The sequence below is a fragment of the Microcaecilia unicolor genome, chromosome 4 (assembly GCF_901765095.1).
Source record: "Microcaecilia unicolor chromosome 4, aMicUni1.1, whole genome shotgun sequence".
Lineage (NCBI taxonomy): Eukaryota > Metazoa > Chordata > Amphibia > Gymnophiona > Siphonopidae > Microcaecilia > Microcaecilia unicolor.
The window spans coordinates 84,247,113-84,261,437 of NC_044034.1; the positions used below are offsets into that span (position 1 = coordinate 84,247,113).

General features: G+C 50.1%; 1 protein-coding gene across 1 annotated transcript in view; it reads right to left on the reverse strand.

Moving 5' to 3' along the window:
- Nucleotides 1-14,325, reverse strand: part of ALG5 (ALG5 dolichyl-phosphate beta-glucosyltransferase) — an 85,872-nt gene that overhangs the window by 23,075 nt on the left and 48,472 nt on the right. The window lies entirely within an intron of this gene.

Genomic DNA, 14,325 nt, shown 5'->3' on the forward strand with positions numbered 1-14,325 from the left:
TGGGCTCCCCAGCCCGTCAAAGAGGCGTCCGTCGTGACGACAATCCACTCCGGGGTCTTAAGAGGCATCCCTGCAGACAACTTGTCTGTCTTCAGCCACCAGCTCAGCGCCTTGCGCACTGCTGGGTCCAAGGGAAGGCGCACAGCATAATCCTCCGACACCGGAGTCCAGCGCTGCAGCAGAGAGTGTTGTAGTGGTCTCATATGAGCCCTGGCCCAGGGCACTACTTCCATCGTGGCCGTCATAGAGCCCAACAGCTGCACATAGTCCCAAGCCCGAAGCGGAGAGGCTACTAGGAACTGGTCCACCTGAGCCTGAAGTTTGACAATCCGATTGTCCGGCAGGAACACTCTGCCTACTTGGGTGTCGAATCGAATTCCCAGATACTCCAGGGACTGAGTCGGGCGCAGCTGGCTTTTCTCCCAGTTGATGATCCACCCCAGGGAGCTCAAAAGAGCAATCACCCGGTCCACAGCTTTGCCGCACTCTGCATAAGAGGGGGCTCGGATCAACCAGTCGTCCAGATAAGGATGGACTTGTACTCCTTCCTTTCTCAGGAAGGCCGCGATGACCACCATTACTTTGGAGAAGGTCCGTGGAGCAGTAGCCAACCCGAACGGGAGGGCTCTGAACTGGAAGTGTCGGCCCAGGACTGCAAAACGCAGAAAGCGTTGATGAGGAGGCCAGATGGGAATATGCAAGAACGCTTCCTTGATGTCCAAGGATGCCAGGAACTCCCCTGCCTTCACTGCCGCTATAACAGAGCGGAGAGTCTCCATGCGAAAGTGCCGAACTTTCAAGGCCCGATTGACCCCTTTGAGGTCGAGGATAGGCCGCACAGAACCTCCTTTCTTTGGTACCACAAAGTAAATGGAGTAACGTCCCTTGCCAAGCTGATTTTCTGGCACCGGAACGACCGCACCCAGGCGGATCAGATTGTCCAAGGTCTGCTGCACTGCCACAGCTTTGACCGGAGACTTGCAGGGAGAGAGTACAAACCCGTCTTTTAAGGGTCGGCAGAACTCTAGCTTGTAGCCGTCTCTGATGACTTCCAGCACCCAAGCGTCTGAAGTTACCCTGGTCCACTCGCCCAGAAACGAGGACAGGCGTCCTCCAATCTGCACTGGGCCATGGACCAGGACCCCGTCATTGGGTACGAGACCCTGGGGGAGGACCGGAGGGCGCACCTCCGGGACGGCGGTCTCTGCGAAAGGAATGCTGCTTGGGGGAGAAGTTCCTCTTGAAGGAAGAGGGGGCAGTGGAGCCCGACTTGCCCGGGCGGTACCGACGGGCTTCCTGAAACCGTCCTCTGGAGATACCGGGGCGAGCACTGGCCCGAGCCCTGACCTCTGGTAACCTCTTGCCCTTAGACGTGCCGAGATCGGTCACAATTTTGTCCAGCTCGACCCCAAAGAGCAGCTTGCCTTTAAAAGGCAACTTAGCCAGGCGGGACCAATGTTTCAGCCAAAGCCACCGCCGCGCAGACTGTCTGAGCCATACCTTTAGCCGAGGCTCTCAAGACATCATACAGCAAGTCTGCCAAATAAGCCAAGCCCGATTCCAGGGCCGGCCAATCAGCCCTCAAGGAAGGATCCGAGGGGGAAGCCCGCTGCACAATCGTCAGGCACGCCCTGGCCACGTAGGAGCCGCAAACTGAGGCCTGCAAACTTAAGGCAGCCGCCTCGAAGGACGACCTTAAGGCCGCCTCCAATCTTCTGTCTTGGGCGTCCTTTAGGGCCGTGCCACCTTCCACCGGCAACGCCGTTTTCTTAGTCACCGCAGTGATTAAAGAATCCACGGTAGGCCAAAGAAAGGCCTCCCGTTCACTTTCAGGCAAAGGATAGAGGCGGGACATAGCCCTAGCCACTTTGAGGCTCGCTTCCGGGACATCCCATTGAGCCGAAATTAAGGTGTGCATGGCATCATGCACGTGGAAGGTTCTAGGCGGGCGCTTCGTCCCCAGCATAATGGCGGAGCCAACAGGGGCTGAGGGAGAGACGTCCTCTGGAGAGGAAATCTTCAAAATGCTCATGGCCTGCACTAACAGGTTGGGCAAATCCTCTGAGCGAAAGATCCGCGCTGCAGAGGGGTCATCCGCTCCATCCGAGCGGGAATCCGTCTCCTCCAAGGAATCCCCAAAGGACCGTTGGGAGAACTCAGATACGCTGCCCTCATCTACATCAAAGGAAACAGAGTCCTCTAAGGCCTGGGAATCCACCCGAGGGCGTTTACTTCCGGGGGCCTCAACCCCTTTATCGGACAAGGGAGAAGGGGCAGCGTTTTGCATAAGGAAGGCCTGATGCAGCAGCAAAATAAACTCGGGGGAGAAACCCCCCAGACTGTGCACTTCAGCAGCCTGGGCCACAGCCCTAGACGCACCCTCAACCGGCGCTCGCAAGAGCAGGGGAGAAACATGCTGCGCATCCAAGATGGCGTCCGGCGTGACACTCCGCGAAGGAGCCGTGCGGGAAGAACGGCGCTTAACTTTAGCCGCTTTTTTGCCGTCGCCCAAATCAAGGGCGGCCATGGCATTAACGTCTCCCAGCTCAAGGGCGGCCCAAGAAGAAGCCGTCCGAGCAGAGTGGCCGGCCAAGATGGCGGAGGCGAGCAGCAGGGGATGGGCGTTTATGGCGGGAAAAACCGCCGCACCGGAGGAAGACCCGGGACACTGACCGGCCTCCGAACTGACACCCAACAAGGGCGAATCAGACTTTAAGACCCCCGCATCCCCGCTAGAAGCGCACACGCGGTCCGGGGAGCGATTCTTCGCGCCCTCGCCCTCCGACGCCATAGGCCACGTGGAGATTGATCGGGGAACCCCCTGCCCGCTATAAAAAGGTAAAAATTACCTGCTTCTCGCTCCGAGCTGTAACGACCTGGTGTCCCAGTGAGTAGCTGCAATAAACGTTTAAATAAATGTCGAAATAAACGCCTTTAAGGACGTCCAAAATTTTTTTTTTTTTTTTAACGGAGCCAGCGGGAGGGGGGAGAAAAGGAGGGACCTGGCGCCACCAGGTTTGCACTTGCTCAAGAAGAGCCCTCAACGCCAGGTACTCAACAAAACCTAAAAATTAGGCTTGGAGACCTAGCCAGAGCTGCTGCTGTGTGTGACCACCACCTGCTGAGATAGAGAACATACTGAGGAGTTTCCGGCAGCACATGACCACATATAGGGAGGCAAAAGGATTGCTCTCTATCTCCACCTGCTGGTAGATGGACACAACCCACCAGTCTATGGATTGATCAGCATGATGATATGGAAATAGGCATTTCCTACTCCAAAGAGAATCTCTCAAATAAATTGAAAAAGCAGGAAGCAAGGAAATCACATGGTTAACAAGACACAGAAGCCAGCTTTTCAAAACAATGACATTTCTTTCAGAGGAGAAAGGGGGATGAGAGATGAGAGCCTGCTTTCCACAAGGATCTCAAGACAGCCCACAGGAAAAGCCTCCCCCCCAACCAAGATAACTTGGGGAGGGGGAAGGAGGGGGCCCAAATGCACCTAAGAGACATTAGGAAGAGTTTTGTCCCAAAGAAAAACAGCTCTTCCTCCCCACTAGACATCTGCAACTCGCAGATGCCAGGTGTGTTCACTCCACTGTGCTCTTTTCTGCTCGAGATGTAATGACAACAGGGACCTGTGGAAGGAAGTCTGGGGGAAGGAATGGAGGATGGTTTGTGGAAATAAGATATGATCCTCCTGATCTAGCCCTGTTCTCTGCCCCTGCTCAACCAGAGGGCCACTGTAGACAAAAGTCTTGAGAGAACATTTAGCAGAAGCAGCCGCTGAACCATGGGAGCTTGCTTAATAGGAGACCAGCATCCCAGAACATGCCTAGCAACAGCTGCTGGAACCAAAACTTGGAGCCTGCCTAATTGGGAGGTCAGTACCTGCTCTACATGGGGCAGCCAAAGGCTGAACTCTAGAAGTTTTCTCAACCGAAGGCCAGTGCCCTGGAAGCATGCTTACCAGTAACCTGCCCATCACAGGAACTCAGCCCTGTGAACCTTCTTAATTGGGGGAAATCAGCCTCCAGGTGGTCACCCTGGGAGCCCAATTGGGATCTTTCGCCACACTAGGGAGGATGGCCTAGAGATCACTGCCCTGTGGTTTAGCAATCCTGCTGCCACCAAGCCACACTTATGCATCATCTGCTGCAGACAGAGAAATACTGACAAAGCTGAATTAGTTGCCTTTAGGGTGACTCAAGTCAGCTCTGAACTTGTTCCCTGTCTCCATCTGTGTTAGAGTGATATAATCCACTTGTCTCAACTGGTTTGGAATGGACAATAAGGTATCTTAGCACAAAACCGAGGACCAATATTGCTTCTGTGAACATTATGAACGTACCATTCACAAGTGCCATTTATCCTGCGTGTCCCATTGCACTGCTTCCTCTACTGTCCTATGACCCGCTGAAAGCTTGCACTGTTTACATTTCCAATTCCAAGTATATTGTTAGGGTGAAAGCAGTGTGGATGCTATGTGGAAAATGTGCTTGCAGCATCAGTTCTGTGAGGGAGGAATGCTAACACGCACTTAAAGACAGAAATAAAAGCATGACCATCCCTTGGCTGAGAGATGCCTGAAGGCAGCCAACATATACATGCTATTCTGAGGGACTCATGGTCTGTGCACGTTAAGAATGAGGGATGTTGTCATGAAGCCCCGGTGAAAGATAGTGAACGGGAAATATAAAAAGGTAAGATTTTTTTCCTTATTTTTAAAATGATGACTGTCCTTAGAAAGGCAAGATGGCTGGCCACCTCCAGCTTCCCTGCACTAGGCTCCCTGCCCAGACACTGAGGCGCTTTTGTAGAGTTGGCATGTCTGCACTGTCAGCCCCAGCTCCTGAACGTCCTCTCCCATTTACATCCATGCCAGGGACGTGGTCACCATACACATGCTGCAGCTGTCCTCAACAGTATGTATTGACACATCACACTAGAATGCATCAGATTTGTTTCATTCCTTCCCTTCTTTTCCCCCACCCCGAAAAAGGTAATGAACTGTTTTTGCTTTTTAATATTCACAGAAACAGGACACTAAAAAAATGTAGACTGCTGGTGCACTAAAACAGGGTCAAAGTTTTGTGGGACGTGTTATAATTCAATGGAAGTGTAAACATTGACCCTCATTTCATTATGGTAGCATGAGTATTTCAATCACTTGAATATAAACATAATAGCTATTTCAATTGGTTTCAGATACCAAGTTTATCCTATTACATGCAGAGACTTGCAGTTCCTATTTTCCAACTATATTCCCTAAAAAAAGGGGGAGAGCACAAGTCCCTGCAGGTGATGGAGTAAGCAACCTATCAGGTGCATCTGGAGCAACCTGGCAACCTAACAAAGGGTCAGATCTGCCAAGTTTAACTACAAAGATTACAGAAATGCCCGGTACTGTTTAGGGAAAATGTAGTATTTTTTCTCCTTTCCTAAAGTTAGACGTTCATGTCACAACTTTTAGGGGAAGCTGTGGGTTGGTGGTTATACTGCAAGTTATAGCACTGCAAGTTAAGAGTTTGCTATCCAACATAATTTGGGGTCAAGTCCCAGGATATGCATGTTTTCTGTTACAGCTCTGCCACTACAGCTGGCGCTAACAGAACCTTGCAGGCAGACTCTCAACCCAACTATCTTGGCCAGGAGGAACCCTCACATGGCTGCTACAGATCGCCAGGAGGGAGAAAATAAGATAAGAAATCTCCATGTATTCTTTTCTCTATCAATAAGCTAAACCAATTCAAGTGACAGTATTCTGCGGAATCTAAGACCAGAGCTTGCAACTTGAGAAGACAAAGAGCAGCAACACTGCAAACCCTTATTTCATCTCTATTTTATTACCACTCCTTTTACTAAGGCACAAATCATAAAAAATACAACACACATCATCAGACAAAAACAATGCACGGATCTGACACTCCACTTCAAACCACCTCCTAAATGACAAAGTCTCTACTTTTAGATGTCAATAAAAAGGCTGGTGGTTTGTGTTAGGGTTTGTTGGTGTTGCAGCTCTGTTCTGTTTGGAATTCTGTTTGACAGTGGTCCCACATTTTTGGTAGGTCAAAAGGGTAGCTGGGACTTAATGAGATCTATATGAATTAGTGTCAGGCAGCATCTATAATGGCCACAAATCACTTAATTGGCTAAGTTGAAAAGGAAACCTGTTCCAAAGGAAGGGCAGAACCCAACACAAAGACTGGATTTCAAGCGCTGGCTAAACATCTCTTGGAGAGGGTATCTTAAAAATCTCTCATATATAGGCCATGAATAAGATTAAACCCCTAAATTGAATAAGATTAAACACCTAAATTCTATGCTCATCTTCACTGGCAACCAGTGGAAGCCATACAAAAACAAAAAAATCAGTAAGATTATCTAAGAGCTGAAATAGTTGAAGTAAGGGAGGAGGTGTGCACATGAGCTTTGAGGCAGCACCAACAGCAGTCAATAAGCTATGAACTCATACTGCTCTACAATGTGCAAAGGAGCAGTCTAGTGGTTACAGCAGGTCTTCCCAAACTGTGGGTTGTGACTCCAAATTGGGTCACACACACTATGTTTGGGGTTGTGACCTGTTATGGAAGTAAAATCACAGCATTGTGCCTTGACAGGTTGTGGCCCAAAAAAAGATTGATAAGTGCTGAATTAGAGCTCCAGGCTAATCATCAGCAAATCCAGATTCAAATTCTGCTTTGTGATCTTGGGCAAATTATTTAACCCTCCACTGGCTCAGATACAAAATCACACTTTAAGCCCTCCTTCGGGCAGGGAAATATCTAGAGTAAACTTTCATTAGTGTGAAGTCAAAATACATACAATAAATGATGTCTGAACAAATCAACTTGAAAAATGTTTTCTTCTGCCATGACTGGCATTGAGTGCAAAAGACCGGCTAACTCCCTGCCTGAAGCTGGGCTCATCTACAATGCTTCAGTTCAAGAACTCATGGTACAAGGTTCCAGGCAGGAGATGGATAGAAGGGTAGTGGCAGCATGCATGGAATAGATTCCCAGTGGTGACTGACAAAACAGCAATGGGATTAGGAGAAAGAATAGAGGATCCTTATTAACAAAGAAGTTAGAGGAAGTCAGATCACCCAAAGTCTGTGATATTGAACCAAGACTACACTTTACGGTCCTCTTACAAGAATGCTGAGATTGAAACATTGCAAGCAACCTGCCTTTCGCTCCTTTAAGGGCAAAAACTCTATCTCCCACTCAATATCTACCCACAGATAAAAACCATCTACCCCACCGCTCACCTGCTATCATTCGATCAGAGTAGTAAGTCCCCTACACCATATCCTTTAGTTTCCACGCCCCAAAGGCGACTGATCCGACCCTGTCTTCCTTTATCTGTCCACAATGTAACCCAGAATCGTAATGTAAGAATTGTACTGCCATCATTTACAATGTATTGTAAGCCACACTGAGCCCGCAAATAGGTAGGAAAATGTGGGATACAAATGCAACTAAATAAATAAATAAATAAATAAATAAATAAAACAAGAGATGTGATTAGGACAGAACAACAGACCAAGACAGGAAGTCCTGGGGATAAGACCAAGGGATAGCCATGTTGATATCAGCAGGCTATGATTCTTAAAATCAGCTGGGTCAGCGTCAACAGGTTGAGCAACAAGATTGGATGTAACTTGAATGACAAGGCGATCTTAAACAGATAATAAATGTGGCTCCCTAATCACTTATTTATCCCATTTGTCTTGAATAGATTGTAAGATCTGCTGAGCAGTGACAAAACTGCTTAGACCTTTAGTTTATATATGCAGTATAACAAACAAATTGAACTTGACTTCCACTTAGGTGTTTGTGTACAGTACTGCATATATCTAGTAGGGATATAGAAATAAGTAGTAGCTTGCCATTGATCATGCAACAAACTCAAATTCAGCTGTTGTCACAGTCCATCAGGCTGGCCATTGCTCTTTTAATGGAGTCCAGCCGTTCTCTCAGACACAGTGAGCAACAGGAGCTTCTTCCTGAAGTGATTATACTAGGAAGAGAGTTCAGCAAAAAACAATTAGCACTTCTAGAAGCATCTCTCTCTCTCTCTCCAGGACAATTGTAAATTGCATTACACACGTGATCACTGAAACTGCAGAAAGCTTCCTGCACAAAGTGTCCAATACATGGATAAAGTGGGAGAAGCTAGCAGATGCCTCAAGGTGGATGTCTAGCAGAACATTAACACTTCCAACCCATGCAGAGCCAGCCCAATATTAGCCTTAAAGGAGCTGAACTCCTGACCCTCTGAGTTTGGCAATACAGCCTGCTTCATGTCAAATTTTTTTTTAACTTTTGTCATTCTCCAACACAGTCCAGAGCCATGCTTATACATTTTGAGAAGCCTTTGAGACATGTAATACCACCTATACAAGATTTTATAGCTATTTTCTACTAGGTAGCTGGCAATACAGAGACCTTCAATAAATGCCTAATGCTTATTGCTCATTTTCTCAACTCAAACATAGCCCCCATATCCATTTCCCAGTGATTAAGATAGTGCCCCAACGGTGTGCTGGAGGAGAGCAGGGCATCATATAGGCAGGAGATCCCCTGCCGATGCCCCCCCCCCCCCCCCCCAATACCTGCTCCAACAATGTCTGTTAACCCAAGCTCCCCCCTGGCTCTGCACTGGAGATAATCTTGAATTTGTCTATAATGAAACACGATGTGATGGTAGCCCATATTCCTCCTGTAGCTCATTAACAAGGTAGTGTTTCCCCCTCTTCCCATATATGGCCTAATGTACGAAGTCCCTGTGTCTTCCACATACCAAACACAGGGTCTAAAGTCCCTCGGGCAAAATAGCTATATGTAAGAAAATTTCAATCTGGAAAAAAATTTAGCTCAAATTTTGTACCAAGTCATAAGGGGATGACACAACCCCAGCAGGGCTTTTTAAATAGTCTCCAACAAGTTATGTTTGGGAAGCTATAACAAAGCCCAAAGTGGAACACCATCTAACCATTCTTGTTCTAATTTAACCCATATTTTAGTTGGGCTGTGGAGCCATGCTGTCAGTACCCGAAGCTGGGCCACCTGATAATATAAATGAAAAGCTGGGACTCTCATCCCACCCTATTGCTTAGGTTGGTAGTCCAGCTTACTCATAGAAATGGATGGCAACACTGCTCTATCAAGGTAGTAATGGATATCTGCATCTGTAATTGAGATATCTGGCCGATAAAGACAAGTGCAGTATTGCATAAATATCTTGTATATCCTTTGTGGTGGTGTGTGGTTGCCCACTCTCATCTAGAAGTGAGGAGACGTGATTACGGTGCTCTAATTAAAAAAAAAAAACTTATTAGCTAAGAGGCGGCTAGACTTATTTCCAAATTCAACTTGTCGCACTTTTTGTAGATTTTCAGAGATCTCTGCCGTGAAGAAACAGTGTGTTTTAAGCCTGTAAAATGTACTGGATATTTTCCTGCACTGATTATGTTCTGAAGAGTATTTCTCCTATTTGGCCAGCAGGTGGTGCTTTTTTGCTGTAAAGCTGTTACAGAGATCTGAGTGTTTTTTCTTTAGTTTGACACAAACAGGAAGCAAGAAGCAATATATATCTGAAATCTTGTTGACTGGGCTCTGATTGACCTGGAGTTTGAAATTACCCAGCAGTTGCTGGCTATTGCTTCAGTCCTAGCCAGGAAGAAAAGAGAGCAGACTCTTTTTGCTGAGTCTCAGTAAGGTAAAATTATGTATAATCATACCTGATAATTTTCTTTCCATTAATCATAGCTGATCAATCCATAGACTGGTGGGTTGTGTCCATCTACCAGCAGGTGGAGATAGAGAGCAAACTTTTGCCTCCCTATATGTGGTCATGTGCTGCCGGAAACTCCTCAGTATGTCGATATCAAAGCTCCATCCGCAGGACTCAGCACTTAGAGAATTACACCCACGAAGGGACACTCTGCCCAGCTCACCACCGCCGAAACGGGGGAGGGGAATTAACCCAGCTCATCCCCACACAAGTGGGGGAGGGGAATCCGTCCAGCTCATCCCCGCGGAGCGGGGGAGGGACACCACACCCGCCGATGCGGGTGGATCTGGCTTATCCTGCAACCGCAAGAGGAGCTGACTGACCCTAACACCGCCGAAGCGGGAGGGGTACAAAGCTGCCCTACAGCCGCACGAAGCGGGAGGGAGTGCCGGCAGAATTTATGTCTCAATCCAGCCCCGTAAAACGGAGGGGAGAGGAATGCAGCAGCTCACTGTAACACAAACTCGTCTCAACTCTTGAAGAATCCAAGTGAAAAAACTTGAACACGAAGTCTTTCTGAAGTAACTGAAGACTAAACTTGAACCTGAAATGCAACCAGAATAAAAACAGTACAGATATCTGGGAGGGGCTATGGATTGATCAGCTATGATTAATGGAAAGAAAATTATCAGGTATGATTATACATAATTTTACCTTCCATATCATCAAGCTGATCAATCCATAGACTGGTGGGATGTACCGAAGCAGTACTCACCCAGGGCGGGACATAGAAATCCCTGACCTCAACACTGAAGCTCCAAACCGGGCCTCCGCCCGTGCAGCTACAGTCAAACGGTAATGCTTGGAGAATGTATGAGCCGAAGCCCAAGTTGCCGCCTTGCATATCTCTTCCAAGGAGACGGATCCGACCTCTGCCATCGAGGCCGCCTGAGCTCTCGTGGAGTGAGCCTTCAGCTGGATAGGCGGCACCTTCCCCGCGGCCACATAAGCCGCTGCAATGGCTTCCTTGACCCATCTTGCCACTGTAGGCTTAGCAGCCTGCAGACCCTTACGAGGACCTGCAAACAGGACAAACAGATGATCCGATTTCCGGAAATCATTGGTCACTTCCAAGTATCTGATGATGACTCGTCTCACATCCAGATATTTGAGAGCAGAGAATTCCTCTGGGTAGTCCTCCCTACGAAAGGAGCTGCTGATTCACATGGAAGCGAGAAACAATCTTGGGCAGGAAGGAAGGCACTGTGCGAATAGTCACTCCTGCCTCAGTGAACTGCAGAAAAGGCTCTGGACATGAGAGCGCCTGGAGCTCGGAAACTCTTCTGGCTGAAGTGATAGCCACCAAAAAGACTGCTTTCAACGTCAGGTCTTTCAGAGATGCCCTCGACAAGGGTTCAAAAGGCGGCTTCTGCAATGCTCTTAGCACCAGGTTGAGATTCCACGCAGGCACCACTGAGTGCAGAGGAGGGCGCAGGTGATTAACTCCCTTGAGAAAGCGCACCACATCTGGCTGTGAAGCCAGGGAAGCACCCTTCAGGCGGCCCCTGAAGCCAGCCAGAGCCGCTACCTGGACTTTAAGGGAACTGAGCGACAGGCCTTTCTCCAGACCTTCTTGCAGGAACGCCAACACTGAAGAAATTGGAGCCGTAAAGGGAGAAAGTGAGCCTGCTTCACACCACGCTGCAAAGATACGCCAAACCCTGGCGTAAGCAGTAGAAGTAGAGCGCTTCCTCGCTCTCAGCATAGTGGCGATGACCTTGTCTGAGAAGCCCTTCTTCCTTAGACGCTGCCGCTCAATAGCCAGGCCGTAAGACCAAAGGGGGAGGGATCCTCCATCACCACGAGACCCTGATGTAACAGGCCCTGCTCCACTGACAGCCGCAGAGGATCGTCGACTGAGAGCCTGATCAAGTCCGCATACCAGGGACGTCTGGGCCAATCCGGACCCACCAGGATTACCCTGCCGGGATGCTTTGCCACCCGGTCTAGCACCCTGCCCAACATGGGCCAGGGCGGGAACACATAGAGGAGCTCTTGTGTCTGCCACTGTTGGAGAAGAGCATCTACTCCCAGGGATCGAGGGTCCCGTCCTCTGCTGAAAAAGCGCGGCACTTGGCAATTGGCCGATGACGCCAACAGATCTAGGCTCGGCTGGCCCCAGCGCTTCGTGATGTCCAAGAACGCCTGAGCAGATAGCTGCCACTCTCCGGGCTCCAAGGTATGGCGACTGAGAAAGTCCGCCTTGACATTCATGACTCCGGCAATGTGAGCCGCTGACAGCTGCTCCAGGTTCGCTTCCGCCCACTGGCAAAGATTCATAGCCTCCTTGGCTAGAGGGGCGCTCTTGGTACCTCCCTGGCGGTTGACATAGGCCACAGCCGTGGCATTGTCCAACAGGACCCGTACAGGCTTCAACACCAGTACCGGGATGAACTCCAAAAGCGCCAACCGAATGGCTCTGAGTTCCAGGAGGTTGATAGACCACTTTGCCTCTGCAGGAGACCAGAGCCCCTGCGCTGTCCTTCCCAAACAGTGGGCTCCCCAGCCCGTCAAAGAGGCGTCCGTCGTGACGACAATCCACTCTGGGGTCACCAGAGGCATTCCCGCAGACAACTTGTCTGTCTGCGTCCACCAGCTCAGCGCCTTGCGCACTGCTGGGTCCAAGGGAAGGCGCACAGCATAATCCTCCGACATCGGAGTCCAGCGCCGCAGCAAAGAGTGTTGAAGTGGTCTCATATGAGCCCTGGCCCAGGGCACTACTTCCATCGTGGCCGTCATAGAGCCCAACAGCTGCACATAGTCCCAAGCCCGAAGAGGAGAGGCTACTAGGAACTGGTCCACTTGAGCCTGAAGTTTGACAATCCGATTGTCTGGCAGGAACACTCTGCCCACTTGGGTGTCGAATCGAACTCCCAGGTACTCCAGGGACTGAGTCGGGCGCAGCTGGCTCTTCTCCCAGTTGATGATCCATCCCAGGGAGCTCAAAAGAGCAACTACCCGGTCCACAGCTTTGCCGCACTCTGCATAAGAGGGGGCTCGGATCAACCAGTCGTCCAGATAAGGATGGACTTGTACCCCTTCCTTTCGTAGGAAGGCCGCGATGACCACCATTACTTTGGAAAAGGTCCGCGGAGCAGTAGCCAACCCGAATGGGAGGGCTCTGAACTGGAAGTGTCGTCCCAGGACTGCAAAACGCAGAAAGCGTTGATGAGGAGGCCAGATGGGAATATGCAGGTACGCTTCCTTGATGTCCAAGGATGCCAGGAACTCTCCTGCCTTCACTGCCGCTATAACAGAGCGGAGAGTCTCCATGCGAAAGTGCCGAACTTTCAAGGCCCGATTGACCCCTTTGAGGTCGAGGATAGGCCGGACAGAACCTCCTTTCTTTGGTACCACAAAGTAAATGGAGTAACGTCCCTTGCCAAGCTGACTTTCTGGCACCGGAACGACCGCGCCCAGGCGGATCAGATTGTCCAAGGTCTGCTGCACTGCCACAGCTTTGACCGGAGACTTGCAGGGAGAGAGTACAAACCCGTCTTTTAAGGGTCGGCAGAACTCTAGCTTGTAGCCGTCTCTGATGACTTCCAGCACCCACGCGTCTGAAGTTATTGTGGTCCACTCGCCCAGAAACGAGGACAGCCGTCCCCCAATCTGCACTGGGGCGTGGACCAAGGCCCCGTCATTGGGTACGAGACCCTGGGGGAGGACCGGAGGGAGCACCTCCGGGACGGCGGTCTCTGCGAAAGGAATGCTGCTTGGGGGAGAAATTCCTCTTGAAGGAAGAAGGGGCAGAGGAACCCGACTTGCCCGGGCGGTACCGACGGGCTTCCTGCAACCGTCCTCTGGAGGTACCGGGACGAGAACTAGCCCGAGCCCTGACCTCTGGTAATTTCTTGCCCTTAGACGTGCCGAGATCGGTCACGATTTTGTCCAGCTCGACCCCAAAGAGCAGCTTGCCTTTAAAAGGCAATCTAGCCAGGCGGGATTTAGAGGCGTGGTCAGCAGACCAATGTTTCAGCCAAAGCCACCGCCGCGCAGAGATTGTCTGAGCCATGTCTTTAGCTGAGGCCCTCAAGACATCATACAGCAAGTCTGCCAAATAGGCTAAGCCCGATTCCAGGGCCGGCCAATCAGCCCTCAAGGAATGATCCGAGGGGGAAGCCCGCTGCACCATAGTCAGGCACGCCCTGGCCACATAGGAGCCGCAAACTGAGGCCTGCAAACTTAAAGCAGCCGCCTCAAAGGACGACCTTAAGGCCGCCTCCAATCTTCTGTCTTGGGCGTCCTTTAGGGCCGTGCCACCTTCCACCGGCAACGCCGTTTTCTTAGTCACCGCAGTGATTAAAGAATCCACGGTAGGCCACAGATAGGCCTCACGTTCACTCACAGCCAAAGGATAGAGGCGGGACATAGCCCTAGCCACTTTAAGGCTCGCTTCCGGGACATCCCATTGAGCCGAGATTAAGGTGTGCATGGCATCATGCACGTGGAAGGTTCTAGGCGGGCGCTTCGTCCCCAGCATAATGGCAGAGCCAACAGGGGCTGAGGGAGAGACGTCCT